General features: G+C 43.4%; 1 protein-coding gene and 1 pseudogene across 8 annotated transcripts in view; both read right to left on the bottom strand.

The window, feature by feature from the left end:
- Positions 1-18831, bottom strand: part of LOC109890921 (band 4.1-like protein 1) — a 117746-nt gene that overhangs the window by 88494 nt on the left and 10421 nt on the right. The window lies entirely within an intron of this gene.
- LOC116374107 (uncharacterized) lies at positions 3034-6056 on the bottom strand (annotated as a pseudogene).

Below are 18831 nucleotides of genomic sequence, written 5' to 3'. Positions count from 1 at the left end.
ATGACAGAGGAGCTTCAGTGCAGTCAATGACGTGCACAACCACAGGGAAATATTTTTTGGAGGAGGTTAATAAGTGTGTGGCAAAGCTGGGACTGAGTTTTGAAAAGTTATCCAGTGTGACCACTGATGGGGCCCAAACTTGACAGGAAAAAGCGTTGGCCTTTTGAAAAGGATACAAGATCAAGTAGTTGAGCGGAACCCAGATCAAAAAAATATATTTTCCTGCATTGCATTATTCATCAGGAGGTGCTCTGTAAATGTGTTCTGAAAATGAGCCATATTGTGGATACAGTCACTAAAGTGGTAAACTTCATATGAGCAAAATCATTGAAACACAGGCACTTTGTCTCACTGTTGGAAGAGACCAAGTTGGGTGATGCAGATCTCCCCTACCACACAAACGTGAGATGGCTGAGTTTGGGGAAGGTGCTTAAAACGGTGTGGGACCTGAAGTTGGAGATTGCTGAGTTTTTGCAAATGAAAGGAAAATATGTGGATTTCCCTCAATTACAAGATAAAAAATGGTTGGCTGATTTTGCCTTCAGCGTGGACATCATGGCCCTCATGAATTAACTGAATTCAAAACTACAAGGGAAGGGCCTTTTTGCACATCAGATATACAGCCTTGTCAAAGCCTTAAAGGGAAAATTACTCCTCCTGACCCGTCAAGTAGAAGCCAACAATCTCACCCACCTGCCAACACTACTAGTCTGTTCCCTATCAGATGACAACAATCTCACTCACCTTCCAACACTACTTGTCTGTTCCCTATCAGATAACATCAATCTCACCCACCTTCCGACACTACTAGTCTGTCTCCTATCAGATGACCAGCGGGAGAAGTATACATCGCTGCTGCGTGCTTTGAACGGTGAGTTTTCCCGTCGTTTTGAGGATTTCAAAGTGTGGAAAATGACATGCTCTTAGTTTCCTCTCCTTTCACCTTCAACGTGGATAACTCTCCCACTGACCTGCAACTTGAGCTTATCGATCTTCGGTCTGATGCAGTGATTGGAGAACTATTCAAAACAATGTCACTGACGAGGTTCTATGCATCTCTCGATGAACAAAACTTTCCAAAGATTAGGAGTCATGCTCAGAAGATGTTTGTACTGTTTGGGTCAACCTATGTATGTGAACAGACATTTTCAGTGATGAAATATAACAAGTCAAGGCACAGATTATCTCTTACTGACTCTCACCTCTCAGCAATACTGCGCATAGCAATGTCAGAAACTATACCTGACTGCACTGCTCTAGTCAACGCCCATCAGAGACTTCACTCCTCACACTGATTGAGTAGTTTAAATGTAATATTGAGCTCTCTCTCGTTAACCCGTTAACAAGAGTACCCGTTAACAAGAGTTCTGTCCGTGGTGCTGAATGCAGTGTACCTTTCCCTCCGTGTAATTCAATGCATGTTTAATAATGAAATACCTACCAAAAGGAGAACATGGATGTGGTTTATTTCTATGCATGTTAAAAAAGTAAAATGAGTAGCATATCTGGATGTGATTTACAGTAGATATATCTGCCAATACAGTCATACACATGACGTATAATCCTGTCATATGATTCTGGCCCGTGATGGCAAAAATATACTCTAATGTGGCACTCCATGCAAAATAATGGCCCAGGCCTGTATTAAAACGTGAAATAGACTAAATTAATGTTACAATGTGAATTCAATTATCATGTTTGCATTGTTTCAATAGTTCATAAAGAGCTATGAATTTTGATATGTTTCATTGTACTGTAAGTGCTATTGATAATTGTTACATGGAAACGTATTTTGTTCATTGGATGGAGGACAGTTCAAAGAGGAGCTACACAGGGGTGCACTCTTATCATTTAAATTGAGGTGATTCGAATCTGGGTGTGTTTTCATGTTTGTTATTTTTACTAGCAAAGTGCAAAGAAATTTTAATTCAGGTTTGGGGCAAGTTCCTGCTCTAATTTTTTATTTGATTTAACTAGGCAAGTCAATAAGAAAAAAATAATATTTACAATGGCAGCCTACCCTGGACAGCACTGAGCCAATTGGGCGCCACCCTATCACCAAATTGTGCAGACTCCCAATCACAGCTGGTTGAAGCATACATCCTGGAATTGAACCAGGGTCTGTAGTGACACCTCTGGCCCTGAGATGCAGTTCCCTAGACCGCTGCGACACTCGGGAGCCCTGGTTAACAGGAGAGGGAATTTGTTCATACTTTGAGAACTTGTTACCAAGCTCCTGCGTATATCATATCGTTTTTTCTCTTAGAGATTATTCGGAATTGAAGACACGTGTTAGCACGTTACATCTTATTTAGTCGATCATCATTTACTCTGAGTAGTCTGTAATGTATCATGTACACTAAGTGTTTGAGTGTTAATTATTTTGTGACTAATAAATTATATTAGCTGAATTGAGGAAATGCATTCCTCATTTTACAGAGCATTTAGTAGGTATATTGATAGTTCTTATTTACACTATATACTACACATGCTCGGGTACCACCATGACATCTATGATCTGCCTCAATAAATTAAAGCGGACAATGAATGAAGGGTGTTTGAAGTACGAGTATAGTCGGGTCAGCTAATAAATTATATTAGCTGAATTGAGTAAATGCATTCCTCATTTTACAGAGCATTTAGTAGGTATATTGATAGTTCTTATTTACACTATATACTACACATGCTCAGGTACCACCATGACATCTATGATCTGCCTCAATAAATTACTGCTAGAACATTGGTCGCCAGGATTAGCTATTTGTATCTAGTCTCTTAATAATTGCATAATGGTGCAAGTTAGACATGTTCATTATAGTCATACTAAGTGGTGATGTGAGGCTCGATAGCTTGACTAGACTCCTACAGAGACATAAAGTGCCTGTTGCATTGATTCACATAATATTGGAGTCAGATTGATGTAGATGAATGTAGTTTATTATTATATTGAACATAATCGTTGGATCATTTCCATCCAAACTATAAATGGTGACTCATCTTCTTTATGGGGATTTCTACCAAAGTACAGCTTCACCCTGAACAGCCTTCAGCTGAGCTGACACAGAGGGGTGGTATTCACTATGGCTGAGTGAAATCTATATGGGAGAAGGTAAGTGGGTCTCCGCAACACAGTTAATTGCATTAAGACTGGTGGATACTCTCATGAAATTGTTATTATGGCACTGTGGATGCCTGTCTCTGTATCTGACGTCTTGCCACAGGGTCCTGTATGGTGCAGTTGGTTGAGCATGGCACCTGCAATGCCAGGGTTGTGGGTTTGATTACAAATGTTACAAATGAAAATGCATGGACGCACTACTGTAAGTCGCTCTGGACAAGAGCATCTGCAAAAATGTTAAGTTCCTGACTGGTAGAGAAATGCTCTGGTATTTATACTTTAGTTATTTACCAGACACTCTAATCCAGAGCGACTTACAGTGAGTGCATTCATCTTAAGATACCTAGGTGGGACAACCACATATCACAGGCATGGGGGGGGGTGATCAAGTGCAAGTGCTGGTTGTGTTCTTTTTATCTATTTTATTTATTTGGGGGGGGGGTCGAAGTGAGGAGGATTATTTAAGATACTGTCTGAAGAGGTAGGGTTTCAGATGTTTTCGGAAGATGGGCAGGGAGACTCTGGTGTCCTAGCTTCAGGGTGAAGCTGGTTCCACCATTGGGGTGCCAGGACAGAGAAGAGCTTGGACTGGGCTGAGTGGGAGCTGACCTCCCGTTGGGGTTGGAGGGCAAGAGACCTGAGGTTCTTGCTGTTCCATAGGTAAGTACCATGGTCTTGTAGTGGATGCAAGCTTCAACATGAAGCAGCTGTAGTGTGCAGAGGAGCAGGGTGACATGAGAGAACTTGGGAAGGTTGAAAACCGGGCGGGATGCTGCGTTTTGGATAAGTTGCAGGGGTTTGATGGCACGAGCAGGGAGCCCAGCCGACAGCGAGTTGCAGTAGTCCATACGGGAGAGGACAAGTGCTTGGATTAGGACCTGCGCTACTTCCTGTGTGAGGAGAGGTTGTACTCCAAGGATGTTGTAGAGCATGAAACTGCAGGAGCGAGTCACTGCTTTGATGTTTGCAGAGAAAGACAGGGTGTTGTCCAGGGTCACGAAAAGGTTCTTTGCACTCTGGGAGAGGGACACTATGGAGTTGTCAACCATGATGGAGAGGTCTTTGAGTGGGCAGGCCTTCCCCAGGAGGAAGAGCAGTTCCATATTGTCGAGGTTGAGGTGAGGTAGTGGTCCGACATCCAAGTTGAGATATCTGCCAGGCACTCAGAGATGTGCTTTGCCACCTGGGTGAAAATTTGTTGTGTGTCATCCGCATAGCAATGGTAGGAGAGACCATGTGAGGATATGGTAGAGCCAAGTGGTGTATAGAGAGAAGAGGAGAGGGCCTTGAACCGAGCCCTGAACCGAGCCCTGGAAGACACCAGTAGTGAGAGTATGTGGTAAAGACACAGATCCTCTCCACGTCACCTTGTAGGAGCAGCCTGCCAGGTAGGATGCTCTCCAAGAATGTGTAGAGCCTGAAACGCCCAGCCCTGAGAGGGTGGAGAGGAGTAACTGATGGGTCACGGTGTCAAAGACAGCAGATAGATCTAGGAGGATGAGAAGAGAGGAGAGAGAGTCCGTTTTTACAGTGAGGAGAGCCTCCGTGACACAGAGAAGAGCAGTCTCAGCCTCAGCTGAGTGGCCAGTCTTGAAGCCTGACTGGTTAGGGTCAAGAAGATCGTTCTGAGCGAGATAATGAGAAAGTTCAGAGACAACACGCTCAAGTGTTTTGGAAAGAAAAGAAAGAAGGGATACAGGTGCATAGTTCTTGACGTCAGAAGAGTGTTGGTTTCTTGAGGAGGGAAGCAAGTCAGAGGGGACGCAGCCAGTGGTCAGAGATTAGTTGATGAGGGAAGTGAGGAATGGGATAAGGTGTCTAGAGATAGTCTGGAGAAGGGAGGAGGGCAGGTTTTCGGGTGGCCAGACCTCACTAGTCACAGGATGTCATCTGGAGAGAAATGGTAAAAAGAGGTCAAGGCGTAGGGTAGTTCTGTGTGAGTGAGACCAGTGGACTCAATAGGCTGAATGAGTAGTGGATGTCGTCAACCTTTTTTTCAAAGTGGTTAACAAAGTCGTCTACGGAGAGGGAGGAGGGAGGGGTTGGGGTGGAGGATTAAGTGGAAAATAGTTTCCTAGGGTTAGAGGAAGAAGCTTGAAACTTAGTGGTAGAAAGTGGCTTTAGCAGCAGATACAGAGGAAGAGAAGGTAGACAGGAGGAACTGAAAGGATGATAGGTCCTCCGGAAGTTTTGTTTTTCTCAATTTGCGCTCAGCTGCCCGCAGCCCCATTCTGTAAGCTTGCAATGAGTCACTCAGCTACGGAGCAGGAGGGGAGGGACAAGCCACCCAGAAGGAAAGGGAAGAGTGCGAGTCATAGGATGCAGAAAGGGAGTAGAGTATGGTCGAAGAAGCAAAATCAGAAGACAGAAGGATTTAGCAGAATGGAGAGATAAGAGAGTATGGGAGAGAGAGAGAGCGAAGATTGTGATGGCGCATGACCATCTGGGTAGGGCCTGAGTGGTTGGGGTTGGAGGAAAGGGAGACAGAAAAGGAAACAAATTAATCAGAGACCTGGAGGGGGTTGCAGTGAGATTAGTAGGCGAGCAGACTAGTAAAGATGAGGTCATGCGTATTGCCTGCCGAGTTGGAGGGACTGGGAAAGTGTGAGGTCAAAAGAAACAAGGAGGGGAAAGAAAGAGTTGGAAAGAAATTAAATCGAAAGCAGACGTCGGGAGGTTGAAGTCACCAAGTATGAAGAGCAGTGAGCCATCGTCAGGAAATTGAGCTCATCAAGGTGCCAAGGTCATTGAGGAACTCTCCAAGGGTACCTGGTGGGCGATAGATGACAACAATGTTAAGCTTGAGCGGACAAGTGACAGTGACAGCATGGAATTCAAATGAGGAGATGGACGACTCTCGGGAAAAACATTTGCACGTTCATGTGGCACGCCTGTGACCTTAGCTCAGGTTGAAGCTCACATGAATAATCGCAGCCATTGGGCTTCTCATTACTGTGGCATGCTGGGAGCTCACAGAAAACAGCAGGTGAAAACATGGTCAGAAGCCCTTGACTACTCTCTGTCTCAGAGCTATGGTAATGTTGCAGAAAGGTGTGTAAAGTGCAAGCTAACTGTACCCTATATAGTACACTACAAAAGTCAGTACTGTATTGCATTACAAAGGTCACTACAAAAGTCAGCCTATTCGCTATATAGTGCACTACATATTGCATGCATTCTCATTCAATTAATATGAGTAGCAGAAACAGAGGTAACAGTATTGTTTTGTCTGGTTAGTCATTCACTGCCTATTAACACGTCAAGGGTTTTTTGCAAATATACATATCTACAGAACGTTATTGACTGTTTTCCGTCTGCCCTAAGGCGTTAAGCTGTAACTGAACCACAAGATTGTGTCTTTGTTGAAGCTACAATATGTAACTTTTGGGCGACCGACCAAATTCACCTAGAAATTGAGTTATAGATCTGTAATTCTCATTGAAAGCAAGTCTAAGAAGCAGTAGATCTGTTCTATGTGCACCATTTCTATTCTTCCCGTTCTTAAGTGTCATTATGTGACTTTTATTTTCAGTTTTGTACATCAGCTTCAAACAGTTGAAAATACAATATTTTTAGTTATGGAAAATATACTTCACATTGGTTTAGATGGTACAATAATCCTCTACACAATGACTGCTTATTTTGTCACAAACTGAAATTAGGTGAACTATTAGAATTTTAGCAACCAGGAAATGGCGGGGATAATATTTTTTTTAACCTTTATTTAACTAGACAAGTCAGTAATGTTGTGACGTTGGCCTGGGGGATAGGTTTATGACAGTCATAAATACCTCTTCCCCCCTTTTTCCTCTCTCTACCCTACTGAGGTTAAAAAAAAAATTACTTGGTTAACATAGAGATTCTGGGAACATCAGAATGTGGGGGGAAATTAACTATATTCTGGTAATCCGAACAATTGAACATATGCGGTGGTACTTAATGAATATGATGTCAGTTCAGTTGTCATCTGAGACATTCTCATCAATGATAAGATGACATAAACTCTACAAACTCTACAGTGGAAAGTCTACACATCAGAGTTATCGGATTCACATGGAATTGTTGTTCAATTAAAATGTTTGAATATGAAATTATTTGTGATGGGATGAAATGTGATTTAAGCTTCTAAAATGTGAGATGTGGGTTTTCATAAGATATTGCTGCTCACTCAGGGCCCGCCCACATGAAGAGACAGAGGTTGTAAATTATGACACACACACTTTTTCTCCCTTCCTATATAAAGCCTTGACGACAACATAACTTCCTGTTCCGAGGATATGAGGGCGACGGTCCTATGTCAGAATGGTTCAGATAATAACTACAGAATGAAGCCAACATCAGCATGAGCTTTGGTTGCGAATGGTATGAACTTTGAACTCTTATTCACTACAGAAGGGATACCTCCTAGCTGTTGAGTTAGCGAACGCAGCTGCAAAAGCAGGTTAGGAATGAACAGACAGAGTATCCCGTCTATTACACAACAACGTTACTACAACGTATCCAATTGACAACCAGAGACATTCTTCAAAGGACAGAGGACTCGGTTTGGCAACACGGCCTTCCATCTACCACCAACCTACTGAAGCGCAGCTCAGAGTAAATATTTATTGCATTTTCCTTTTCCAAATCGGCAGTAATTTAGAATGCATAAGATACTGTATTTACGATAGCACAGCTTCTCCCTGTGTCCCTCAGTCTTCTCGCTCTTTCACTCCAACCCAGCCCCTTTTCCTTTGTGTAACAAGCTGTCATATCTGTTCCGCCCGCTAGGAACGTTTTCCTTTATGACGTAATTTGTAATCAAGTTATGACTAATTGTGTGTATGTGAATTCTGTGTCATTAGTTAGGTATTTAGTTAATAAATAATTAAACCCAATTTTGTATTGCTGATTCAAATTGTTAGCCAGGGTTCTTGCAGATAACCAAGAATGTACAACTTTCAGATGAGACTGAAGTAAGATGAAGATTAATGTTGACTGCTATGGATGTAAAATATTGCTAGTTCTTTAAGAGTTTATTCGGAAGATAACAGCTCTATAAATATTATTTTGTGGTGCCCGACTCTCTAGTTACATTACATTTACATGATTAGCTCAATCAGGTGATATTAATTACAGATCAATTATTTTATAGAATAGCATGTCATATCACTTAATCCGGCATAGCCCAAGACTTGACAGTAAAGAAAATAATTATTATTTACAATGACGGCCTACCCCAAACCCGGACGACGCTGGGCCAATTGTGTGCTGCCCTATGGGAATCCCAATCACAGCCAGTTGTGATACAGCCTGGAATCAAACCAGGATCTGTAGTGAAGCCTCTAGCACTGAGATGCAATGCCTTAGACCGCTGCGCCACTCAGGAGCCCAAACATTTAAGAGGTTTTAAATTAATATTCGGACTGCAAGATAGTTTTCTGCAAAGCCAAACTGTACAGGCCTTCTAACCAATGATTTAAATCTGTATAATCTTCTGAAATGTCTCAAACTGCAAACCATGTTCAAGCAAAATAACAAAACATTTACTTAAAATGTTTTGTTTTTATTGATGTGCCAAATAACTGCAGTACTGCGCCATCTTTTTTTTAAATCCACTACTGCTGCCGGTCCAGAGTATCTCACAGAAGACAAACAAAAATCCATCAGTAGAAAGCGGCAGCATGGTGAAATGAGGCAGGTGTCCTTGAGCTAGCAGTGGAACACATATTAACACAAGTGATTGTGCTTTTATTGACATTCATCCTCTGCAGTGTAAAAGATGTGTACATCTGCTAGCGTATGTCTACTGGCTCTGTGCGCTGGTGTGAAACAAACAGGCTCTATTCCCCAGATTCAGACCCCACCACAGGGGTTTGTTGGTCCGCCTTAAGTCACCATACCTATTCTCACAACAGACTGATGGAACTCACAGAATATAGGCAACTGCCAAAATAAAGGAAACTCAGGGGCTCCCGAGTGGCGCAGCGCTCTAAGACACTGCATCTCAGTGCTAGAGGCATCACTACCGTCCCTGGTTTGATTCCAGGCTGTATCACAATTGTTCGTGATTGTCCCATAGGGCGGCGTCCGGGATAGGCCGTCATTGTAAATAAAGGTAAAGTAAATAAAATACCAAGTATATTGAAAACTGCCGCTTTGAACACAGGTGTGGTTCCCAAGTTAATTAGGCAATTAACATCCCATCAAGCTTAGGGTCATTTGTAAAAATGCCAAGTTGCCCATTATTTTGGCTACCAGAGCTAGAAGAAGAGATCTCAGTTACTGTGAAAGAGGGGATCTCAAAGGAGCACAGGGTGTGTGTGTGTGTGTGTGTGTGTGTGTGTGTGTGTGTGTGTGTGTGTGTGTGTGTGTGTGTGTGTGTGTGTGTGTGTGTGCGCGCAGTCACCAAATCTCAACCCAGTTGAACACTTATGGGAGATTCTGGAGTGGTGCCTGAGACAGTGTTTTCCACCACCATCAACAAAATGATGGAGTTTCTTGTGGAAGAATGGTGTCGCATCTAGTAAAGTTCCAGACACTTGTAGAATCTATGCCAAAGCGCATTGAAGCTGTTCTGGTGGCTCGTGGTGTCCCAACACACTATTAAGACACTTTATTGGGGTTTCCTTTATTTTGACAGTTACCTGTACTTCGCACAAGTGCCAGCTAATCATGTGTTTATTAAGCAGCAGACCATAAATCCCTCTGTTGCAACCAAACACACACCAAAGCTGTCCAGATATACTCTAAAAAAGGTGCCATCTAGAACCTTAAAGGGTTAGTTGGCTGTCCCCGTAGGAGAACCCTTTGAAGGACCCTTTTCGGTTCCATGTAGAACCCTTTCCACAGAGGGCTCTATATAGAACCCAAAAGGGTTCTACCTGGAACTGAAAATGGCTATCCTTTTGGAACCCTTTTTTTTGTAACAGTGTAGGCTACAAGAATCCATCTGCAAAGACAGGTAAATACAGCCCATGCTGAAGGATTACACTGTTGCACAACATGGTTTCACGCGGAGATTGACTCGTTAGAGTAGTTCGCAATGGGCCAGCCAACAGATTCACAGCCTCTCAAACGACTCACAGCTACAGTACTGCAGCTTCTCACATGAGAGCTCTCAAATACACACAAACAGTACAACTGTCTAAAAGAGGCACCATGTAATTTACACATACACACACAAAGAGAGAGAGAGACACATGCAGTACACACACACACACACACTGTCGCAACGTCATAGCGTGTTTATAAGTGAGAGAGGAGGCTCTTCTTGTGGTCTGTACCTCCCACTGAGGTTATGCGTCACTGCGGCGCAGGGCCTGTAACTACATGTGTGTGTATGTGCGTGTGTGTCTGTGTATGCATGTGTGTGAGCTTTCTGGCAGAAAAGGGAGTTGACTTCTTGACAGCCAACAAGCTGTTCCACAGAGTGCTACTCACCGGACAGTACCTACCCCCAGGAGGCCTTACTGATAGCCTGGCTGACCCTGTCTCCAGACCGTCTTCCAGACCAACCCCTCCCTACCCAACTGTGCAGTGAGCGACAGACTACACACACACACCAAACCAGCTCCAAAATAAACCCAGTTCAGTTTAGAGCTACACACACCCACACCATCACTACTGCACCACACACAGCTTTACAACTCAGACTGATCCTGCATATCAGTCACCATCGGGACACTCCCTCCCTTCATGGGCTGCTTGTCAGATCGAAGCAGAGGGAATCGATAGCAGTCGGCCCTCTCATATATACCTCCCTGTTTAGTATGCTGGCCCTTAATCCCAGTTCATTGGAATCCTTAGTAGAAATGCTGCCAGTTATAAAAACCATCAATCTGATCTGAATGTGCCACAGACCGGAGGACAGAGGGGTGGAGGAAGGGAAGGGCGGGCGGGCATGAAGTCATGGACAACATGCTTACCCATAAAGTCCCTCACCGAGGCTCTACTAAATTATCCAAAGACCTGACTCAGGGGCACAAACTGCTAGTCAATACACACTAAGGTTGTCTGTGTTCTGATATCCCAAAGTGTATGTTTGTAGAGCAGTGATGGTCCACATTCAAAGCGATGGCGGTTGTAGAGCAGTGATGGTCCACATTCAGAGCGATGGCGGTTACTGTTTCATCCCACGGAGATGTCAGAGGATATTGAAATGAGTTGTGGGTTTGTGTGATGGTGGGTTTGTGTGGTGGTGGGTTTGTGTGGTGGTGGGTTTGTGTGGTGGTGGGTGTGATTTGCTTCTTCTCTCTACGCCGTACTGCATCGTCATTAATTATCTATATCTTTGCTTATAGGGCTGCGTTTCTGTCTTCTGTAATCATCTCAGACATTTTTTTTTTTACCACGGCCTGCTTAACACGACAAGCTTTTTTCCATTAAGGGACATGTAGAATTATAACTGAAGGCTGTGTGCGATGCATGGCTCAAGTAAGGCCAGGATAAAGGTGTGCTTTGGGCAAGATGAGAAGGAAGTAACTATCAATGGTGGCTCACATGACCTATATTGCAGCTCAACACACACACACACACACTGCAGCAAACAGACCCTGGCTCTGAACATGACCTCTATTGCAGCAGCTCAGCACTCCTCACTCAGTGGCAGGCAGCTCAGGGAACACCTGGAAACAAAAGACTATTGTACCTCCCTGTGACACGCTGAAACACAGAACCAGAGACGGCAACAATGAACCAAAACAAACACACCTTTCATTTAGTTTTCTAATGGCTCACTGCCTGCCCCTTGAGATAAAAGGAGCTTAATGTGCTGACGCTACACTATTTGTCCGGTTGGCCTTGTCCATGGAGGGGAAGAGTGCCATTAGACAAACACACACACACACACACACACAGACACACACTGCTGAAAACGACCTAGAAAATCCCCCAGGTCCTTCTGCAGAGGCCCAGAGGCTTGGCCAAATCAAATTTTATTGGTCACATGCTTAGCAGATGTTATTGAGGGTGTAGGGAAATGCTTGGGTTTCTAGCTCCGACAGGGCAGTAATGTCTAACAAGTAATATCTAACAATTTCACAACATACACCCAATACACACAAATCTAAGTAAAGGAATTAAGAATATCTAAATATATGGACCAGCAATGTCAGAGCAGCATAGACTAAGATACAGTAGATTAGAATACAGTATACACATATGAGATGAGCAATGCCAGACATGTAAACATTATTAAAGTGATTGGTGTTCAGGGAGAAGCTTGATCAGCATCCATTCGGGAGAAAGAGAGAGACACAGCAGTGATCATAGCTCATAGCGTCCAATGGTGAAGAGATTGACATGAGCAGTACTGTGTTGCTCACACAGTCATCCCACGCTCAGCCTGAGGCTAAACGGAGGGTGGTGTGTGTGTGTACGTGTGTGTGTGTGTTCCACCATCAGCTGAATGAAAAATCCATAAAGGCTGCTTGTAATAAAGAATCCTATGGGTTAGGTCAGCGTTTCAGCAGAAAATATTTGCATCAGTGGCAGTTTGGAGACAGATAGAGGTCGTGCCAGTAGATGAGGAGCATGAAGCCAGTCAGCCTCATTCCTCAGTAGGTTATATTAACTCCTTCATACATTCCTCAGCCGAGTAGACCTCTATCCTGGGGTTACTAGCTCGCACATTGTGTAATGTGTGAGTGTGGTCCTGCTGTGAGGTCAGCATCTCCAGCATGCCACCAAAAGGTTGCTAATGTTACAGCAGTGTTACCATGGCAACCCCGGCCACAGAACACGTAACTAGCGGCCTCCCTTGTGTAGGCTTGCGGATCAATTTACACAAAAAGCTGGAAAAATGATACACAAGGTACAATTTTGAAATTTGGTTGTGCATCTGCATACCACATGTAACCATGGTAGCCCAGGAGCTCCACATCCGGCTTCCTCAACTGAGGGATCGTCTGAGACCAGCCACCCGGACAGCTGATACAACTGAGGAGTATTTATATCTGTAATAAAGCCCTTCTGTGGGGGAAAACTCATTCTGATTGGCTGGGCCTGTCTCCCCAGTGGGTGGGCCAATTCTTTCCCAGGCCCACCCATGACTGTGTCCCTGCCAAGTCATGTGAAATCCGTAGATTAGGGCCTAATGAATTTATTTCATTTTACTGATTTCCTTATATGAACTGTAACTCAGTAAAATTGTTGAAATTGTTGCATTTATTTTTTGTTCTGTATAGTTATACAATTGCAAAATCTTCTCTCCGCCCATGGCAAAATGTGTAGAATTGCAGGAAATGAACCCTAAAACAAAACAAAAAAAATCTTGAGGTGTGCCACTATAATGTTTTGCTCACAAGGTGGGTCCCCAGAATTGAACTTAGTGCCCCCAAAGGCAAGGGCCGGCTCAGACTGCATGTGTGGGTATGGATGTGGGTACACAGACCCGCAAGCCACTGCGGCCCCTCATGATGAGTTTAGATTTTTTTGTGGCCCCCACCCCCATCAAAGCTGGCCATCCCTGCACTGGAAGAAGGGTCGTTAGTAAAGGGGAATTGTGAGAGCGTGGGTGCTTCTCTCACCTCCTACGGTCTTGTCTATCATCCTTCCTGACGATTGGCTGCCAAGTGTGAGCTATGGTTTAGTGGTGGACATTTACGATTGTGCAGATGATAGTTCCCGCCGTGTTCCTTAAATTGATCTCGTGTCTACGTCTTGTTCTTGAGTCAAGCAGCGTTGTCCAGGTCTAACAACAACAAAAATGAATAGCCTGTCACTAGAATAGTCAACGGTCTCCTTCTCTATGTCTGGGCATGGGGTCCATCTCATGTCAATACCATATTCATAGAGGGTCACTCAAGATGACTGCCTTGGTGACAACTAAGGAAAGAATCATGGGGAGAAGGAGTCTAACACATCAACGGGTCCTGTGGTCATTTCAGGCTGTCCATTGGACACACTAGATCACGTTACTGTGTAATAGTTTTTCCTGCATTGATCTAGTGAGTGATATTACAAAATGTGACTCGTTTCAGGAAACTAGTTGTTTGGTCACTACTTCACAGAAGAGCCGTTTGAACGCAACATTTTTTTAAATAGTTTTTTTTGTTGGCAGAAATGCCTTCTCGAACATGTGAACTTTTATGTGCATGAATAACAAATGTGTATGCCATCTTTACATACAAATAAAATGGTTAAATTACGAGCCTAGTTGGTTTAGCCACAGAAAAAGACAGCAATCTTCCCGCTAGCCATGTCTGGCTTCGATAATGAGTGTGCTAGACATGCCATATAATATGCGTCTCTCTATTTGAGCTGGTCAGTATGTTTAGGTAATCCAGTCTAATGTTGCTTTTATGTATCACAAAATAAAACTGCAGAAGTGTTGCTCTCCACTTTCTGGAGGACCGAGTTCTAAAAATCTGTGGAATTTGAGTATGATAGCTAAGGAGAAAAAAACACTTGTCTCCGGATTACATCTTCAAACTAAGGGCAACCATGGCATCCGGCAGGAGACACGTCCATCCATGATGTATAAACTCGATAGTCTAGCTAGCTATATTTTCTGATATTACACATTTCTAATTTTGACATAAAGTATTTTAATTTCATGTTAAAGTGTACTGTTAACTAGTTAGCTAACATTAGCTGGCTGGCTCGCTGGCTCGCTCGCTAGCTAACGTTACGTGTATGATCTTCTAATTCGTATCTCAGAGCCATTTTCTTGTCTAGTTATAGCCTGATGTTAGCTAGCTACCATAGAACCTGGTTGGTTAGCTACCTGCAGATTCATGCAGGGTCGTAACGTCATGAGTTGGGATTATGGTTCATTGTTTACCTAGTTAGCTAAATACATGCCTTAACAAAAAAGACTCCACTATGCAAGTAACCATTTCGGGTGCGTTCGTAAATTCAGTCAGGCCATCTACTCCGATTTTAGAGCACTCTCATCTGAGTGTGCCAGAGTGCAGGATAACTGATGAATTTACGAACGCTCAACACCCATTGAATATGGCTGGTGTCAGTAAACTTTTGCAAAAAAGCTTAATAACCAATTGTTACCAGCAGCACAGTTAGTCACCAATGCTCTGGATAACATGAAAACATTCTAACCAGCTCTGCTAGGGCGAGTAAAATGGTCAGCGTGGGGGGGGTTCTCTCATTTGTGTCTGGAAGTAGCTAACAAGCTAGCCTATGTTAGCCAGTTAGCTTGGGTGCTTGACTGCCGTTGAGTAACGTACTGTGAGATATTCTCTCATTTGTGTCTGGAAGTAGCTAGCAAGTTAGGTTGGGTGCTTGACTGCTGTTGTTAGTACAGAACACTGTGATCAACCCTTAAAGAGATGGGTGAGGCTAAAGCTTATGAGTTTGTTTAACGATGCTAAATGGGTCTAGACAAAGGGCTCTCCAGGAGTAGTACCAAAACATTCAAAAGGCCATTTTCTCAAAAGTGAGTTTACAAGTTTAGCAACTTTCAAAGCAGAATTACTTTCCAATTGTTCCTCGACTGTAGTGTACGATATACCATTTTGTAGCTCTGAGTCTCTACTTTTATCCAATGTAAAAAAACACAATTTCAAATTTTGCTACAGTACATAGGACTTGTTTGAGCCGGACGTTCACAAATATACTCAAGCCATCGAAATATATATATATTTTTTTCTCGTTTGTTTGATTTTACTGAATCGTAATGATAGTCTTACTTTGGCTGAGACATGATTATGAGAATGCAGATACTGTATAAATAAATGCAGCCAAAGGCTATACAGACAAAACTCTGAACGGCCATTGGTAGGTCTGTCATCAGCAAACGGTAGTGCTGCAAATAGCAATCCACTGACCATAAGCTGCCTGCAAATCATTGTGGTTGCTGTGGAAACAGATACGATTCGTGACCCTATAAAAAGAAATATTTCATCACTCTCAAAGCAGAGATGCGAGTTTATTCAATTTAATTGATGGTGAGAACACAGAATTTCCTTCCATTCAGTGACTCTCAAAATCAAATTGTAGCCCCCCCAAAAAAGACTGCAATAAATGCCAGCCAAACCTATAATCATTACAAAATATGCCAATCGTGCATTATATACATTTTAACTGTGAAACTTGCTGGCAAAGCCTAGCATCTGTGTGACTAGACAGCGGGCAGTGACCACAGGTGTTGACTCAAGCATCTGCTTACATACACACTGGCTGTTGGACCCTTAGGCTACCTAGTGAGAATGAAGTCCAACACTAAAAACAGAACAGAACACAGGAGGACTGCCTGCCTGATGTCTCGGGTGGTAATGGAATTAATGGATAGTCTGTCGACTGAAATGAAAGGCTGTCCATTTACATCAGCTCCATCACCTCAACAGTAGAAGATCTACAGCGAGGATCATCAACTAGGTGCAGCGGCACGCTGATTTTCTCTTGAGTGGATGATCAGGGGGGCTTCCACAAATCATTTGTAGACTGCAAATTGACCGCAGGAAGCCCAAACAGATATAATATTTGACTCAAACATAATCATGGCACACCTTGTACTCGATCACATACATCTATCTCTCTGTTATGCGTGGGAATACTTTGGAACACATTTCCAAAATTAAAATCACTTGGAGCTGATTTGCTGGTGTTTTTACAGTCATGCCCAACAACAACAACAAAATACACATAATAATAATAATAATAATAAAAATCAACCATGGGCCGCCAGTTGGGTAACCCTGATGTGCACATTCAGTCCCTGAGCTGACAGCATGCCACTGTATTGAAGGAGTTGCAAAGAACCAATGAGAAGGACATGCGGGGGTCCTATGGCATGTTAGAGTAATGTGTAAAGACGAGAAGCCAGAACATATCAAGACATACCATAGTATGTGAGGGAATGAAAGATTTTTGTTTTTGTTTTCGACAATAGTCGATAGACGTGGGTATGAAGGCTTACAGTTTTGTCCTTTAAAAAGCCTGAAGACCAGAGATTCAGTGGCAACAAATACCGTATTTCAACCTAATCTGAAAAGCTCAAAAGTATATGAACTGCTTCTGTGTGCCGTACTGTACATTCTCTGGGGTGTTACCGTTTATACTCATATTCAACACCTCTGCTATGAATGTGTGCGGCAGGCACACCGTTTCAGTCGACACCACTCCTTTCTGACACATTTATAAAGAAATTAAGATGTCAACTAAGACCGACAAAAGACCGCTAGTGTATAAAACATTCAACAAAGAGAACAGCACCCTTCTGTATGAGGGAGACAGAGTTACCATGGAAGCAGAGCTATATTAAATGGAAGACTAGTTGAAAAGGCCTCCCTTGGGAAATCCTATCCCTGATTGGCACATGCTCATTTGCCAAGTGGAAATACTGCCCCAGTGAACTCCAATTTTCTTAAAAACACGAAAACAATGACTTCTTACATGGGGATTGTCATTCGCTGACAGCCACTAAAGATGTGTTTTAGCACAAAAGAATCTCGGCTTTTTCTGTCAGCTGGTGCCCATTTAGCATGCTTTGGTCTGCCTGCCTCGGAGGGAGAGAGTCCTGAAGGGTGGAAGTGTTTGTGGCAATACTAGTTCCTACTGCCCTCTCTCCTTTCTTGTCTGACCACATTCATGTCCCTCGTTATTACATCCTGATTCCAGCTACATGGGACCTGGTCATTCTACCCAAAGAGCTGAGAGCTGAGAGAAGCAGGGGGAGGCTGGTAGAGAGGCTGGGTGAGTCTGCGAGGAGAGGCTCTGGGGGAGAGAGACAGACATTTTAGAAGGAGAGGCTGGCAGTGGGCATGGGTCCAGTCCCAGCTCAGCTCACTCTCCTGTTTGTATAGAGCCATTCATCTCCTTATTAGGATCAGAGCATGGCTGAAAGGAAGCTAAAGGGACTCTGTGTGTTATTGGTGTCAGTGACAGGGAGCTAGTAAAGGGGTCGAACGGGGAGCTCAATGTTACTGCCATCTAGACACAGAGAGGCCTAACTAAGAGTCACCCAGTCAATGCCTTTACTACTGAGCCGACGAGCTAACTGTTTAAGACTTACTGTCAGTCCAGTAAACCAGTCTCTTGTTTAAGACCATTGTGTGCATCAGAATAGAGGGTCTACTGAGTGCTAGCTGAAAGCATCAGTGCACTGTGGAGGAGTTGGCAGCACTGTGTGCTAGTGTCGGTACCATAGCGGCTACACTTCAACATCATGATACGAATTATCAAGGACCTTTTTGGCTGTTTTCACGATGAGAATCAATGTACCACAGAAAGATCTGTGTGGAGAGCAGAACAAATGCTAGGATCTCAAACTGTGGAACTATGCAACGAATACCAATAATGGATTCGATTAATAGACCGTTTTTTTTTTGTCTCGATCAAAGGGCTTTACATTGCATGGGGGAAATTCACTTTATCTAATGACTACTAGTGCTAACGTATCTACACTAACTAACGGACTCAACTACCAATGAATAGTTATTACAGTTATACAGCCTGTAGTTGAGAAACACGGCAATCTGCTCATAGAGCGCCACAACAATGCGTGGGCTCTCTTCGCGACTGAGGAGTTAGTGGTAGCTCTGCATGCAGGTGCTGAGGAGAACCGAGAGCTCTGTTTCCTCCTTCTGCTGATAACAGTGCATCAGTGAGCACAACAACACAAACAAGCCCCCTAATTGTTGACTGCTGAACACATCAGGATTTGTCAATACAGTTGAACATAATTGAACGGCGGTGGTGTTATCAAGTCGTGTCACCCGTTTCAGTTCTGAGTTGATGTAAAAAGCAGAGAAGTGATTTAAACATCATTGTTA

Source organism: Oncorhynchus kisutch, linkage group LG5 (genome assembly GCF_002021735.2).
Source record: "Oncorhynchus kisutch isolate 150728-3 linkage group LG5, Okis_V2, whole genome shotgun sequence".
In the NCBI taxonomy this organism is placed as follows: domain Eukaryota; kingdom Metazoa; phylum Chordata; class Actinopteri; order Salmoniformes; family Salmonidae; genus Oncorhynchus; species Oncorhynchus kisutch.
Note: the sequence above shows the minus strand (reverse complement) of the source record. Positions and strands in the feature narration are given on the sequence as shown.